The sequence below is a fragment of the Rhinolophus ferrumequinum genome, chromosome 12, assembly GCF_004115265.2.
Source record: "Rhinolophus ferrumequinum isolate MPI-CBG mRhiFer1 chromosome 12, mRhiFer1_v1.p, whole genome shotgun sequence".
NCBI classification, from domain to species: domain Eukaryota; kingdom Metazoa; phylum Chordata; class Mammalia; order Chiroptera; family Rhinolophidae; genus Rhinolophus; species Rhinolophus ferrumequinum.
Window position 1 is genome coordinate 55,994,934 of NC_046295.1, and position 18,006 is coordinate 56,012,939.

Below are 18,006 nucleotides of genomic sequence, written 5' to 3' on the forward strand. Positions count from 1 at the left end.
TCGGGTGTAAAGGAGGCGTTTTATCATTACCATTTCTGTTCATATGCAGTATGAAGGGAAAGACAGGTTGTTTATTTGAATTGTTAGCAAGCTCCACGAGTCTGACAAATTGCTTCTTTTCATGTCAGCCCTGGGCAGAAACAAGATTCTCCTGGGGAAACATCTTTATGTGTCGAATGCTATAGTGCTTAAGTATTCATAAAAGTAGCTCTTAAACCAGGAAGAGGGTAATCATTAATTTAATTTTTTAATTTAGACTTGAAGTAAATTTTTAAATTTTGAAAAAGAAACAACAAAAACCTACACAGAAATTTTGAATAGAGATCTTACTACTAGTCATGGAGAGAGAATACAGCCTCTAATAATGGAATATTCAGAAAATATATAAAAGTATAGACATAAACATGAACTATTTTACAAATTGGTCATTCTTTTCAGTTCATTAGCTTATTTTCTTGCCAAGAAAACTAAGAGGCATCTCCAGTCATCTATAATTCATTGGATAATTCCTTCCACATGCATTTTATTGTACCAAATTAAACATTCCAATGTTTATAACATATCTCCAATGAGATCTGTCTAGTGATATGATATTATATGAAAGGTACATCAGTGAAATAGTAAATATTGCATCCAAATTGATTTAAAAAAAATAAAGTGACAGGCTAGCTTTAAAACTTCTTCAGCAAGTAAAGAATATTTTCTGCCATTAGATGGTTTTTAAATATTTCTAAATCTTTGGGAACTAAAAAGCTTTCCTTTCCTGAAATTTCCCCATACTTTCCATGACCACCTACCTGTCTAGTGATGCCAGTACACTAAGTGTATTTCCATAGCATTTTTGAAGCCACCTAGCAGCCAGTTGCTTTTCCCCAAAACATGTCCCACAACTTTTCTGCTTCCATCTCTGCGTACATGGTTTCTTCTCCCTGGAATCCTCTTTACCACTACTGCATAACCCATCCTTCAAGCACTGATTCCCTCTTCTAGGGAGGACTGTGTGGTTTTCCTGGTAGAAAATGCCTTCTCTCTCTGAAAAGCCTCACCTACTCCATAAAGATAGAAAAAGGGAAAACGTAGGCTTGTTTGACTCTACAAACAAGCATGTGAACTCATTTTAAACTTTGTACCATGTTTTTGGTCCTCAAATATGAACACAAGAACAAGTAAAACTCATATGTGAGAATTCTGTACTAACATGCAAATTACTGTGATTTTAGAAATATTTGGAATCTTCGATCTTATTGGAAATTTACATGTATGTTAATTTTTAAAAGTATACTACTGCCTTCTGTTTGAAACACTTCTACATCAAAATTATTGGCATAAAACAGAAGCATCAATAGAGAATGTTTCCTTCCCTGTGGCATTCCTGTTCTCAATTGGCATTACACCTGCAGGGCATTCTTCAGTAATAGCTTAGTGTACTCTTGTGAAATCTTTCATTTACCTGCTTTTTTCTGTTGGAAGATTCTCAAAGCCCTTTACAAACTATGTCTCTCCTACAATAAGAAGTAAGTAATGTACCAGGCAACAGCTCCCTTCCATTTCGAACCCAGATTGACAAATCAGCCTCCAACCTGAAGTTCCAATACACGGGACCCAGACTGCTTCTCCTCCCTGGGCCACTTCTCTCCCTCTCAGTTGTGCATCAAGCTGGCAAGCGACAGAAGCGTAGAGATTTGCAGATGGCTGCACAGAGATGAGAGAGATATGAAAGGTGCCGGGAGAAAAGAAGCCGAGGCTGCAGGCACTGGAAGAGCCTTGCAGCTGCGTATCAGTCAAGGCACATCTCACTGTTGTGTTCCCAGAAGCATGATAATGGACTAGAAGTTCAAAGAGGGGGAAAATAGGACTAAGTACAGAATAACACTGGGAAGCTACTTTAACCCTTACATTGCTCAGTGATACAACCAACCTTCCTATATATAATATCAGTGCAATCCATTTAAAACAAGTCAGAACCAATCTGCTTTTTATAAAGAACCATTACAATTAACAACATTCTTCCTTAAATAATGTTCCTGAAATAATGTCAAAACATGGTGAGCGCAGACATGTTTGGAAAAACAAATTCTATGCAAAAAAAAAAAATAATTCAATTATAGATAATATAATCCCTAAACTCAAATTCTGCTAATAAAAACCATAGAAAATAAAAATAAATTGTTGCAATTCATACTTTAGCCTACATATCAGTTATTTGATCATGCAGGGATTTCCATTAAAAACTAAAGCCATCTGTGTTTTGTTCTTCACTGTATTCTAAAAATGGGATGAACTAATCTACCTGGAATAGACACTGTACTTCTCTGACCTTCAGAGAAGAATGATCTTGTTATAAAAAGATTTTCAGAACCAGGAATGAACCAAGACTTTTCTCTTAAATTCACCCCATACTGTTCCTCTGAAATCCAAACTTCTAGCAATGGCGGTACTAACAAAGCATGGGAACTGAGAGAAAAATTCAAGTGAGAATTGTTTACTTCTTTTTCTATACACACTCTGGAATCTGAGGGTGGTAGGTGAAGAATACATGTTTGTGACATTGTTTCTTTCGTCATGGTTTCCCAATTAGTACCTTGCACTGGATCTTATAAGTAGCAATCCAGAAGAAATAACACGCAAGTGGATGCCAGGAAAAAATTACGACTGTTTTCTGTGCTACACTGTAATGCTGGCCCAGGATGCATAGTGAAAGTTTAAGAGAATCTACATACATGTTAGTACATACATTCGTTTGTTAGGTCACTCATTTGTCCCACAAATATTTCACTGAGTCATCTATTACATGCTAGGCACTGGAGATAGGGGTGTGAATAACATATATAGATGTTTGTAGTACATCTGGCAAGATCATCAAATTTAACAATTTCACACTTTCAGATTAAAATGGAGAGAAGATTCTCTCAAGCATTTCAATTTAAGAGTCATCCACAATTCTAGCAAAGTCATTATCTATTCTTAAAAGAAGAAAAGTGCTGGGCACTGAACAATGAGAATTACATGTATGTCATACTTCCTTTTTGACTAGGCTTTCAAAAAAACTTTGAGTTAATCTTAATGCAGAACAAATGCATTGACAGTTATTGAACAATCTTAATATCTCGAAAAGTGGGACAACCAGATATTAATGCTTCTTGATAAGATGCAATAGGAAATAGAAAGCACTACTTATGAAGTATTCTTAATTCCCCCAAAACTGAACCTGATCTCAATCTAATCAAGCCTAAGAACTAGTATACAGAAAACAATGAATACAAAAGAACATATAAAATGACACCATGAGGATGCAAGCAGCCATGTCAAAATATAGAAAATTTTATAGAAAAAATGACAGCCTATCTTCATTGCAGCTCCCTCCAGAAGTGGATCCTGTGACAAGCAGTTGAATACAACCAGTTTATTTGGGAGAAAAAGGAAGTACTCGTAGAGAAATGGGGAAGAAAGCCAACATACCATATAAGAGAGTGAACTAAAATACCAATGTTTTCACTTTTAAAAATTTTTTCAAGGTTTATACCAAGTAGACTGGGATATCTCCTAAATTATATAATTTAAATTCTTTAACTCTCTTATTACCAGCTTCTCCGGGTGGCATATGCATTTCTACACAGTAGAATGTGAAGAAAATATCTCCTACACACGTCAAAGAATGCCTTTATTTCACTACTAACAAATGACCCTGACTATTTTTTGGTGAGTTAACAGCCTTCAATGAAAAACTGTTCTTCAGTGAAATCTTTGGTGTCTTATTTTCCACATTCACTTAGTTCTAGAATGACTTTCAGGTTTTCTAGTTTCTTATTCCTGAATACTATATATTCTAGTAAAATATTGTGATTACTGAATCCAAAAATGATTCCATTATTGTATGTGCCTAATATATTGATCCACTGCTTACTTTTATAATTTGTGTAACCATTTGTTTGGTTACTTCTAACCAACCAATTCTAAATGTCAATCAGAAGTAGTCCTTGAAAGATCATACATGCTCAGATACCTATCCTAATTAAATGGTCATTAAAAGAATCTTTAATGCTGCCCCGTATGCCACATACTGTTTTAGTTAACTATGTAGAACAAATGGATTTGTCTGTCCCTCATTTGGTCTAAAATCCCCCGGTGACAGTATCTAAGCTTTCATATATACCAACAGTCGTTATCTCATGACCTCCATCACTATCGTGTAGTATTTTAGCTTTCTAAGCACTTCTACCAAAAAAGTAATCAGAAAATGACCAAAGTTTGTTAAAATGAAATCTGAATTTAGGAATCTATCTCCCTCGAGCACTTCTGTCTCCCTTTTCTTAGATGCCATGAGATAGAGAAAAAGAAAGACGTATTAAGCATTGGCACAATTAGCAATCAATAATATCAAAAATGAAAGGCGGGACATCACTACAGATTCAATAGACAGTAAAGAATACCAAGGAATACTATGAACTGCACTGGGCCCACAAATTTGATAACTTAGAAGAAATGAATCAATTCCTTGAATGACACAATCTACCAAAACTCACACAGGGAGAAATGGACTATCTTAATAGGCCTACATTTATTAAAGAAATTGAAACAATAATTAATAACCTTTCAAAACAGAAAGCACCAAGCCCAGATGGGTTCACTACTGAATTCGACCAAACATTTAAAGAAGAAATTACACTAATTCTCTTCAACCTTATTCAGAAGACAGAAGTAGAGAAAATACTTCCTAACTCATTCTATGATACCAATGTTACCCTAATACCAAAATCAGACAAAAACATTACAAGAAAACTACAAACTAGTATCTCTTATGAACATAGATTTAAAAATTCTCAAAAAGATACTAGCAAATCAAATCCAACAATGAATAAAAAGAATTATACATCATGACCAAGTAGGCTTTATCCCAGGTATGAAAGTCCAGTTCAGCATTTGAAAATCATTTAATGTAATCCATCACATCAACAGGCCAAAGAAGAAAAATCATATAATCATATCAATACATGTAGAAAAAGCATTTGGCAAAATCCAATACCTATTCATGATACTCTCAGTAAAGTAGACTAGAGAAGAACTTCCACAACTTGTTAATGAACATTTACCAAAAAACCCACATCATACTTAATGGTGAGAAACTTGAAGCATTCCCCCTAAGATCAGGTACAAGGCAAAGATGTCTTCTCCTTCAACTTTTTTTCAAGATCATACTGGATATCCTAGCTAATGCAATAAGACATGTAAAGGAAATAAAACATACGGATTGGGAAGGAAGAAATAAAATGGTCTTTGACATAATAATCTATGAAGAAAATCCAAAAGAACTGACAAAAAAATTCCTGGAATTTTGGTTGCAAAAGACAACATTAACATACAAAAGTCAATTACTTTTCTATATACCAGCAATAAACAAGTAAAATTTGAAATTCAAAACACAGTACCATTTAAATTGGCACCCCTCAAAATGAAATACCTAGTATAAATCTAACAAAACATGTACAAGATCTATACGAGGAAAACTATAAAATTCTGATGAATGAAATGAAAGAAAAACTAAATATATGGATAGTTATTCCATGTTTATGGATAGGAAAACTCAAAATTGTCAAGAGATCAGCTGTTCCCAACTTGATCTAGAGATTCAATGCAAACTTAATCAAAATTCCAGCAAGTTATTTCGTGGCTATTGAGAAACTAAAGATTACATGGAAAGGCAAAAGACCCAGAATAACCAACACGGTATTGAAGGACAAGAACAAAGTTAGAGACTGACATTACCCAACTTCAAAACTCACTATAAAGTTATGGTAATCAAGACCACTGTGGTACTGGCAAAGAAATACAAAAATCAATGGAGAAAAAGTAGAGAGCCCAGAAATGGAATCAACTGATCTTTGACAAAGGAACAAAGGCAATACAATGGAGAAAAGACAGTCTTTTCAACAATGCTACTAAAACAACTGGACATCCACATGCAAAAAAAAAAAAATATGAATCAAGACACAGACCTTACACATTTAATAAAAATTAACTCAGAATGGATCACAGACCCAAATGTAAAAGCACAAAACTATAAAACTCCTAGATGATAACACAGGAGAAAATCTAGATGATCTTGGGTTTGGTGACGACTTTTTAGATATAATACCAAAGGCATGATCCATGAAAAAATGAATTGATAAGCTGGACTTCATTAAAATTAAAAATGTCTGCTCTGCAAAAGACACTGTCAAAAGAGTAAGATCACAAGCCACAGACTGAAAATATTAAGAAAGGACATATCTGATAAATGACTGTTACCCAAAATATACAAAGAACTCTTAAAACTCCACAGTAAGAAAACAAACAACCTGATTAGAAAATGGACCAAAGACCTCAACAGACACCTCACCAAAGACATACACATGGCAAATAAGCATAAGAAAAGATGATCCACATCATATGTCATCAGGGAAATGCAAATTAAAACGACATACCATTGCGCACCTCTTAAACGGCCAAATTCCAGAACAATGACAACACCAAATGCTGGCGAGGACGTGGAGCAACAGAAACTCTAATTCATTGCTGGTGAGGATGCAAATGGTACAGCCATTTTGGAAGACAGTTTGGCCGTTTCTTACAAAACTAAACATACTCTTAACCATACAGTCCAGCAATCACACTCCTTGGTATCTACTCAAAGGAAATGAGAACTATGTCCACACAAAAACCTGTTTATGGCAGCTTTATTTATAATTGCCAAAACGTGGCAGCAACCAAGATGTCCTTCAATGGGCAAACAGATAAGCTGTGGAATATCCACACAATGAAATACTATTTAGCACTAAAAAGAAATAAACTATCAAGCCATGAAAAGATACAGCGGAAACTTAAATGTGTATTAGTAAGTGAAAGAAGGTACTCTGAGAAGGCTACATACTGTTTGTTTCCAACTATATGAGATTATATGAGGAACAAGGGGGAAAAAGCAAAACTATGGAGATAGTAAAAAGATCAGTGGCCAGAGTGTATAGGGGAGAGATGGATGCATCAGTAGAGCACAGAGGATTTTTAGGCCAGTGAAGCCACTTTGCATGATATTACAATAAGTACCTGTCATTACACATTTGTCCAAACCCATAGAAGGTACACCAAGAGTGAATCCTAATGGAACTGTGGACTCTGGGTAATAACGATGCGTTAACGTCGGCTCACCCACTGTAACAGATGCCCACTCTGTAGGGGACGTTGCTAATCGGGCAGGCTGTGCACGTGTGGGGACAGGGAACAGACAGGAAATCTCTATGCCTTGCCCTCAATACTGCTGTGAACCTAAAATTGCTCTAAAAAACAAAGCATATTTTTAAAAGTATTATTTCTAATGTCATTATTAATGCAAATGAAGTTATTTTCCTAAGTACCTTTACGTAACAAAAGTACTTCTTTTCTTTTTTATTTTTATTAGTTTCAGGTGGTAACAAATGTACTTAATTCACTACTTTTATTGTTTTCTAATCTAAGGAATAACATTTGAGATGTACACACATGCACACAAATAGCTTACTTCTTCCTGCCTACTGATCTATGTAAATGTAGATTTGGAGTCAAAAAAGACCATATAGGCTGAAGTGGTTGAACAAGGTCCCCCAAAATTCATGTCAGCCGGAACTTTAGAATGTAACCTTATTTGAAAAAGGGTTCTTGCAGATATAATCAGTTAACGATCTCAAGATGAAATCATCCTGGAGTTAGAGTGGGTCCAAAATCTACCGACTGGTGCCCTTAAAAGCAGAGGAGAAGACACATAGACACATAGAGGAGAAGACGATATAAAGATGGAGGTAGAGATTGAAATGATGTATCTATAAGCCAAGGATCCTCCAGAAGCTAGAAGAGGCAAAGAAGATTCTCCTGTAGAGTCTTCAAAGGGACAGTGACCCTGCCAGCACCTTGATTTCGGACTTTTGGTTTCCAGAACTGTGAGAGAGTAAATTTGTTAAGCCATCAAACTTGTGTTAATTGGTTGCGGCAACCCTAGGAAACTAATACAGAGGCACAAACCACGTTTATGAGGTCTGACAATTCGGTTCGTGAACTTGCCACCATGCGCTTACATTGGCAGCACTGTACAAACAGCTTGGTAAGGTTTTATAATCTTGGTACTCGTATACAAGAGAAGTCACGACCATTTGTGTATGTATTTGCCAAAGCAAATATATCACTAGCAAGAAATACTGACCATTATAGCCCTGTTGTGTGATAATGACCTTGCATCTGAAAAACCTAAGACTGTTATAATGAAAAAGTTATTTTACTGTGGGAATGCCTTTCTTTTTGCTTTATTTTACTTTTGGCAAGGAGGTGTAGGTTTTATATTGTTTTATTCATTTGTTTCCTTAGTGCCTAGTATGGTGCTTGGCATATGGTAGAAACTCCACAATGTTTGCTAAATGAACAGACTGAACCAACTAACCTTAAAGTTCTTCCATTTTTAGACATGCTACAATGCTATGAGAACACAAAAGAAGCGAATCTACTTAAATGGGAGAGGCCATGAATGACATGTATTTTTCAGTCAGAATAGAAGGCATTTTCTAAAATCTTTGTTTGGTGACCAGAACTCACATTATGACAGAGAAAGGGATTACTTTTAAATAGAAAAAACATAATTCATCATACAGCAAGAATTCAAGAGAACTCCCACCTCAAAGACTCGAGAAAAATACTTAGCCTGCCTTAGCACAGACTACCAAGTAAAAAAGTGACAAATCAATTTACAATCAAATTAACAGAGTGAGTACAAAAAAATGAAAAAGGAAAAGAAAAGGAAATACAGTACTCACCACTGGATTAGATTTAAAAAGGGAGAAAACAGCAAGTCTCAATCTGATGAAGTTCACATCCTCTACTGTTGTGGGGTGAGCAGAGATTTCCTACTTATCAATATGTGAAATGAATGCAGCAGTTTCAATGAACATTTTGTTTCTAGTAATTCAAAACAATAGTTTTCAGATAAAGAGACTGTAGGCTAGACAGTCTTCTAAATGGAACTCTCAGTAGTCAAATGATCAAGTGTGAAGGCCACAAAAATATATTTTATAATTTCAAATTCTGTGTTCAACATCATGAGCTGTAAAGAAAGCACAGAAATATAGGACCCTAAACTATAAAGATTACTCAGCTATAAATTATGAGTATTATTGTTTAATTTCTTATCATTACCCTAGTTAATCCCTCAATTCTCATCAGTCTCTCTGGCCTCTACTTTATTAGGTCAAAATAGTAGTTATTTAGAACTACAAAGTTGAAGGGAGCCCTAGTTTATCTAATTGTATAATATTCCCCTCCTACCCCATGCAGGACTCCTCCTGACAGCTTCCCTGGCAGAATGGCCACGTAGCCTGTGGCTGAACACTTGCCACGACAGACAGCTTACAGGATAAACCAATCCGCTGTAAAGTAGGGCCACTGGAAAGTTTGACCTTACCGGGCTGAACATCTGTTCGCCTTCCCATTCTACACATTTGGCGTAATCCTATCACGAACGGCTCACCAAGAACATTTCCACCTACTCTTCCAAAAGCTTACGGCCGTCCTTGGATGAGAACCCATGCGGATGGAAGCACTGAACCAGGAAGGTAGGGCCTGCAGGGAATTCAAAGGCACATTCTGTCCTTCAAGAGCTTCACGACTGTGCATGAAAAGTTCAACAAGCCAAAGTTATAAACCTAGGTGACTGGCGGAGCCGAAAGGGGGAGTAAGACTATTTTGGAGAAAATGTGTGTAGCCACTGATCTATCTCAATTTCACAAGCTATATTCTTTGCCCAGTCAATGAGAAAACAGCCGACAGTGATGAGCTGCTTTCTACCAAATGCCACACAGAGTTTGGAAACAGTATCTGTCTACTTTTCATACCCAGGACTAAAGCACCAAGAAAGTAACGGAGCCCAAGGTACTAACCAAAGAGCTAACAGACTCCCAAGTGACTCCAATCTTTTAAAAGGCAATAGTTAGGGCGGGCCCGGTGGCTCAGGCGGTTAGAGCTCCATGCTCCTAACTCCGAAGGCTGCCGGTTCGATTCCCACATGGGCCAGTGGGCTCTCAACCACAAGGTTGCCAGTTCAATTCCTCGAGTCCTGCAAAGGATGGTGGGAAGCACCCCCTGCAACTAAAGATTGAACACCGCACCTTGAGCTGAGCTGCCACTGAGCTCCCAGATGGCTCAGTTGGTTGGAGTGCGTCCTCTCAACCACAAGGTTGCCAGTTCGACTCCCTCAAGGGATGGTGGGCTGCGCCCCCTGCAACTAGAAAAAACGGCAACTGGACCTGGAGCTGAGCTGCGCCCTCCACAACTAAGATTGAAAGGACAAAAACTTGACTTGGAAAAAAGGCCTGGAATTACACACTGTTCCCCAATAAAGTCCTGTTCCCCTTCCCCAATAAAATCTTAAAAAAAAAAAAAAAGTTAAATCTAAAACAAACAAAAAAAGGCTATAGTTAAAAGCTGTGGGTTAAAATGACCAGATGACAAGATGTGATGAGAAGGGAGAAGAGACACTCTTAGATACTACATGGCAGAATATTCACATTTACCTCCTTACTGTCTTCTGTCTCTCAAAGGTAGGCCTTTTCCCTTTCCCCAACCAGCGAGGAACAGAAAGAAACAGAAAACGAACCACTGAAGCAAAAAAGAAGGGGAAATAGCATTTAAAAAAGAAATGGTGGGGGCCGGCCCAGTGGCTCAGGCGGTTAGAGCTCCATGCTCCTAACTGCGAAGGCTGCCGGTTTGATTCCCACATGGGCCAGTGGGCTCTCAACCACAAGGTTGCCGGTTCAACTCCTCAAGACCCGCAAGGGATGGTGGGCTGCGCCCCCTGCAACTAGCAACAGCAACTGGACCTGGAGCTGAGCTGCGCCCTCCACAACTAAGACTGAAAGGACAACAACTTGAAGCTGAATGGCACCCTCCACAACTAAGATTGAAAGGACAACTTGACTTGGAAAAAAGGCCTGGAAGTACACACTGTTCCCCAATAAAGTCCTGTTCCCCTTCCCCAATAAAATCTTTAAAAAAAAAGAGAGAGAAATGGGGTAGGTAACAGCATGAGATGCTATAAGGGTTATGAGCATAAGACTTACTTAAGGGTCGTATAATTCACAATTAAGAGGCTACTGTTACCCTTGGAACACATCACAATCATCATTTTTAAAAAGTTAAGTCATATTTGGTAGCCTCCGGTAAGGCAGACACCAGCTCCTCTAATTACAAACTTTCAATCTACAAACTTCAAAGTTTTCACGTATGCAAATCGAACAAAACCACATAGACTCTGCCTGCCACCAACAGATGAAATTAGCCATTCCTTATATGATGTGTCACTCTGGACTTATGAACCAGGATATTAACAAACATTATTTCAGAATCTAAAGAAAAATGCTTCTTCATATTCTTGAATGATTTCCAGAAAAAAAAAAATTGGTTATACTCACACACACATTTGGCTTGTTTGAATGGTATTGGCTTTAATTACCTAAAAAAAACAAACAACTTACTGATATGAATTACCCCAGTCCTGATAATGGGTTCATAAACTTTAATAATACAAGTGTCCTGTATTTCTCTTAGAAGAAAATGTACTCTGAAGACACCCCTGTTCCCTTCTAAAACTAGAAACAATTTAAACAACCTGAATAAAAGTGCATATTAAGCCATTAAGAAAATATCTTCTATCCTATTTTACAATATTCATGGATATTTATTTACTCAGTACAGTAAGTCCTCACGAACGGCACCGATAGGTTCTGTAACTTTAAGGGAAACAACATATAATGAAACCAGTTTTACCATAGGCTCATTGATACAAACAAGAGTTCAGTTCCTACCTGCATCTCATCAACTTTGTAATGAAAGGACATTGAACAAAATGACATTATTCGAGGACCTGCTGTACTGCAAAGTACTGTAGTATTCCAAAACAAGTGATAAGCTTCAAAAATCGTCATATGGGAATATAGACAAGCTCTCTACTAATTTCCTCCAATATCACAATCCATTTTGCATTCGAAGTAACAACTATAGATGATCCCGGGAAATTAGTATAGTACTACAGTACAAATCAGTATTCCCCAAACAAAGTAAGCTAAGAAAGACTTTCACTAAGGCTTCAAACACAACGGCCTTACATACAACTAACTACGTCAGTCATATCTAGTCAGGTGGTTCTCTTGCCTCATGCGTCAAATGAGAGAGAGAAGACCGAAAATCTGATTATTTTCCTGCAGAATATTAAATACTTCTCAGATCTAAAACTATTTCTTGAGGGCTCATCTTATTATATACCTTAAACCACTCTTTTGTTCAAGATAATAACCAGTGTCTACCTATCAAGGAAGTCTTTAGAGCGCTGTGGACTGGAAAACACTATTTACCCTTCGTTTCTAACCAAGTACCCATTTTCCCAATGGTAGGGTTTTGTAGATGTATTAATGAGATTAGAAAAGCAATACGATGGCCTTTTTTCCATCAAAGTTGAAATACCCATCATAAACTATCTTATATGCCAGTAGGTTCTTACCAAATACATTCGTCACAGTATCTAAATTAAAAATATTTGTTATATCCTTAGTTTTCATCAAACCTATAAACAGATTTAGTTTAATGGCCAAAACTTACTAAAAGTAGTAGATATTATACATGCTATGTGTAAATAACTTTACACACCACTGGAAGCAAAATTTAAGGGTAACTATGGTATCTGTAAGTTAGGTTGATAGGGACAAATGAAGCTGTATAACCAGCAATTTGAGATCTTCCACACTTACACAAATAGAATTTTTATTTTTTGCATTTTTCAGTGAACCAAAATCGGCTGTGATAATCTCTTCCCTTACTAAATTCAGCTAGAGAAAGATTATATATTTTTAAAAATCATCATCATTTTCCAAATACCTATTCAGTTATAACAGTCAGAGATAATTTTTGAATGATTTTGAGTGTACAAAGTAATGTGCACAACATAAAGCATGTTTCCCCACCTTCATTTATACCACTTACAGGAATTTACCAGCTTTTGTATTAAAAGCAGAAAAGCATATCAAATTAGAGTTTTATTTCTATCAATCATAGTAGCACTTGTCACTTTTTTAATAAGTTTACATAACTCACCAGAGGAAAGAGACAACTTAATATGTACTTGAAGAAACCATTAATATTTATAATCAGACTTTTAAAATAAAAAGTCTCATCTACTCATTTCAGAGGGTTAAAAAGGTAGAACAAGACCAGAGAGAAGTCAGCACAAGCACTATCCTCCTCCAAGGTCCTTTCTCCATTTCATGACAACCCCATCCGCTGCCAAGCTTTCCTTCTCTATCCACTACCTTACAAAACAAAAACATGTCCTGTATGCCAGACGACGCAAATACTATATATACATACATATATATGTATATAGAAAGAGACTAAAGTACTACATATATATAAAGTACTATATGATATATGATACAAGTATGTATCTTAACCATACAACTGTGCGAAATAATAACCCCCACGTTTAAAATAGAAAATTTGAGGGCCAAGAATGAACTAAATAGGACTTTCTGGCTTTGAAGTCACCCTACCTTCTAGTATTGTCAGTTATCCTGGAAATGCAGATCCTAGAACTATTTCCATAATGCATCAACTCTCCCTGACAGGGATGTACACTGCATATCTAACCTTCTGGGAAAAGAATCCCAAGTACAAACATATGTTTGAAGCACAAAAAAAGATTTCAATTGTAACAACTTATATTTGCTGTTTACAAACATACATATTAATATTATTTTTTACATCATCATAGCAACTTTGAAGCAAAGGTAGGAATTATTTTATTCCTATTTTATAAATGAAGAAAATGAAACTCTGCAGTACCTGACATATAGTAAGTGCAGTTATTTGTTAAATTATAAGACTCAACCAGGCCAAGTAACTTGTCCAAACTAGTGGCTGAAGAGCGTTCAAACACAGGTCTCTTTTAATTCTAAAATCAATGGCCTATACAACAAAATACAAGTATTTCCATAAACTATTGTCATCATTTATACTGAATTTAAGTACAAAACTAAATAGAGTTATAAAACAGCTCGGCAGATAAATTATTGACTGAATAGTCACACTGATAGGCTGCTTTTGTTAGTACAATAACGATGGTGCAAGTATCAGCATTAGAAGAGCACAGGGCCTGAAAGCTAGTCACGCCAGCTCATTATGTCAGTGCACACAATTTTAATACCACGGCACGGACAATTTGAAAATACAAAAATAAAAATAAAAAAGGAAATCAATCATTCATTCATTCATTCATTCGCTGATTCCTTCATCTAAACATTTGCTGAGCACGTAGTATGTGGTAGAAACCAGAAAAGTTTAAGTGCCTACAGCATACCATGGACTCATTCACAAAGAGTCTCATTTTTGTCTTCCCAGAACTCTACAGTAGAGTTCTTTATCCCCATTTGATAGGTGAAAAAATGGAAGTTCAGAAAGGTTAAATAACTTTTTTACGTTAAGTGGTCAAGCTAAGTGTCATTTCCAAGTTGTATGAGTACAAAAACATGTACACATGTGGGCATCTTTTCCTTCTAGATTCCCACTTAACCAGTGGTCTAACACTCTACACCAGGATCAAACAAAAGCAAGAGCCAACCCTATCTTGTTCAAAATATACATGTTACTATTAAAAGTCCTTTCAAATATACACAGAAAAAAAATTAAGGATATATAGTTGACCTTGAACAACATGGATTTGAACCATGTGTACATGGTTTTTTTTTCAATAAATACATACAGTACTGTAAATGTATTTGTTATGATTTTTAATAACATTTTTTCTCTAGCTTACTTCAAAAATACAGTATATAATACAAATAACATATAAAATATGTCAACAGACTGTGTACTATCAGTAAGCAGTAGATAGTCAGCAGTAGAGTATCAGTAGTTAAGTTTCGGAGGAGTCAAAAGTTATATCCGGATCTGCAACTGTGCGGGAGGTCGGCACTCCTAACCTCCGTGCTGTACGTGACATTGTTATCAATGGTTGGGGGTATGCATTATTCTTCATGACGCTTTCCTGTACCGTGAAAACATATTGCTTTCAGGAATCAAAAACTGTATCAGGAAACTTTTTGTTTTAACATTTTAAGTTGTTACAACTACAGGTTGTGACCCACCCTGTCACACACAGAGACACACTGGGGGGACACTGGGGTGAACAGCCAAGGCTACTCCCAGCGGAGGCATTTGGGCCACGGGCTACAGAGATCAATATTACCATCAACCCTGTTAGGAAGTTCTACCTTATTGGGTCAGATCAGCAATTTTTAAAACTTAAATTAAGCAGAGAATAGAAAAAAAGAAAATATCAGCAAACAACATACGTAGTAAGAAATCAGTACAGCTTTGCGAAAAAGTTTTAGCTACATGCCTTAATCTTTCAAATACGCTGTAGCTTATTCACAGTATGACAACCACACTGCCATCTTTGCCACTCCTTGAATAGGCCTGGGACAGTCTCACATTAGGGAATTTGCACCAGCTAACGCCCTGCCTGGAGGCTCTTCCCTGAAGAATCCAAATGACTAACTGCCTCACCCACTTCAAGTCTCACCTTCTCAGTGATGCTTACAAACTCCAACTCCCTATGCATTCCCGATCCTCCTGACCCCAGCTCTACCATTGCTTCTTCCCATACACTTAACAATTATTACTGAGCACTTAACCTCTATAAGGTCTTGTACTAGAAACTAAGATCTAAGAATAAGAAATTGTGATAGCGTTTTACCATTTTTTAGTCCACAAAATCATAGAAGCAGGCAAATAATTCCTCCTGAGTCAGATATAACACTTGTATCGTTCCTCACGAGTTAATAGTCAAGATAACAAAGGTAAGGAGCAGCAGATCCAAGGTTTGAGCCCAAATCTCTGACTCCTAAACTAAATATTCTTCTGAAAACACAACTCTAAACAACTATAACTTCAGTCATTGCGATTGCATGTGATCTACTCATGGTTCCTGTATCCCTTCCCACCTACTGAACTGAGCAAGACACTAATGGTAGAGTCCTATAGAAATAAAAAGGGCATCAATTCCTTTTTACCAGGATCAAAATTCTTCTGATTCTTAAAGACCTTTTTCTAGAATCTCTTAAATCCAATCACCAAAGTCCCACTACTAGACTGTGATAATCTAAAACAGAAATGGAAAAAGAACTGGCACCCAACAGTTTTCCATAGCTCAAATACTACTATCGTATTTCCCTGAAAATAAGACCTAGTTAGACCATGAGCTCTAATGCATCTTTTGGAGCAAAAATTAATATAAGACCCGGTCTTAGATAAGACCGGGTATAATATAATATAACATAACATAATACCGGGTATAATATAATACCAGGTTTTATATTAATTTTTGCTCCAAAAGACCCATTAGAGCTGATGGTCCGGCTAGGTCTTATTTTTGGGGAAACATGGTAGAATGTTTTTCTGAGATGATTTCTTCCTTCTTTTCATTGCTTTTCTCTATTATATCAGTAATGTTCATGTCTACAAACTCAGGTGACTAAAAATTAGATATATTAAAATACAATGCTCAAGCTTCAACATAATGAGAAAAATCACAGAGCTGGAGGAATGAGAGATCTGACCACAATATCACCAAGGGAATCAAAGCAGTCAGAATTTTATTTCAGTCTGTCAAGGACAGAGCCAAGACCTGAGATCCATGGCATTACACACGAAGACTTCTTTCTCCCAAGTACACTTTTCCCTCCCCTCTTGAATGGAGTAATCGGAATGCCAGTGAGAATCCGCTAAAGACCATGATTTTTATTTTGGCTAAGGTAATAATGAGCTGTTCTAATGGAAACTGGCCAAAGGATTTTGTAGCGTCTTTAGGGCCAATTCTGACATCTGGCCATGTCAGCAAGCCATATAGCAAGACTTCTTAAAAAAAAAAAAAAAACAACAACAACCCAACAGGTATTAGATTTAGTAAGTTATCCAACCGTTTTTATTCATTCCATTGAAGACTGAAAATAAACCCATCGATTTAACCCTTCGAGGCCCTACTCTCAGCTTTCTTCAAGAAGACTTCTCTGATTCTCCCATTGCAAAGTACGTCTTTTGTCTCTTTCAAACATGAGAAGCTGTCCTTCTCATACTTTAATGGGCATATATGAATCAGCCAGGTACACTGTAAAAAGGCAGATTCTGCTTCAGTAGGCCTGGGAGGAAGATGCTAGAATCTCCCAGGTAATACAGATACCTAGGCTCCCAACCACACTTCTGTGTGGCAAGATCTATAACCCACTTCTACGATACCTTAAGGGCATCCTATCACTTTCCTTTTGAAAGTCTAATTATTTACATACACATCTTCTCTCCCCACCAAATTATAAATTTCTTAGAGGCATGATATGCATCTCAATATTCTCTTTTTCTTCCATAGTAGACAGTACATAGGCATTCAAATGACAGGAGGAAAGGAAAAAATAATACCAATGAAATAAAGTTCTTGCAGCCTGGGCCCCAGATAGTTCCTCTCTATGGAATGAAAGGTAGGCTAAAGATCAATAAAAGCTGTGAAAAGTCATACGGTTTTTAATCACTTACTTGATTACATGAAACAGCACAGCAATGGTCAGTATCAGGAAAGCAGTGACCAAACCATGCTATTCCTTACACTGGGTAAGGGTGAGGGGCACAGACCTGCAACTTGTTGAAAAACTAGCAGATTTTTTTTTTGAGGAAATACCCAATCAAATAATAAGTCTATTATTAGGGGAGTTAGATGAATATCCTTTTTGAAAAATAAAACAGACGAAACACAGAATCACTGAATCATTAAATCCAGTGTGCTTACCTTCTGGACTAAAAATTTTACTTAGGTGATTTATCCAAAGTTAAAGCATTAAGTATATGAAAGACTTGGAACTTGAACATAGATGCCCTGACATCTAGTCCAGCATTCTTTGCACTACACTACCTCTTGAAGGC

General features: G+C 36.7%; 1 protein-coding gene across 1 annotated transcript in view; it reads right to left on the bottom strand.

The window, feature by feature from the left end:
• Window positions 1–18,006, bottom strand: part of ERP44 (endoplasmic reticulum protein 44) — a 60,144-nt gene that overhangs the window by 38,900 nt on the left and 3,238 nt on the right. The window lies entirely within an intron of this gene.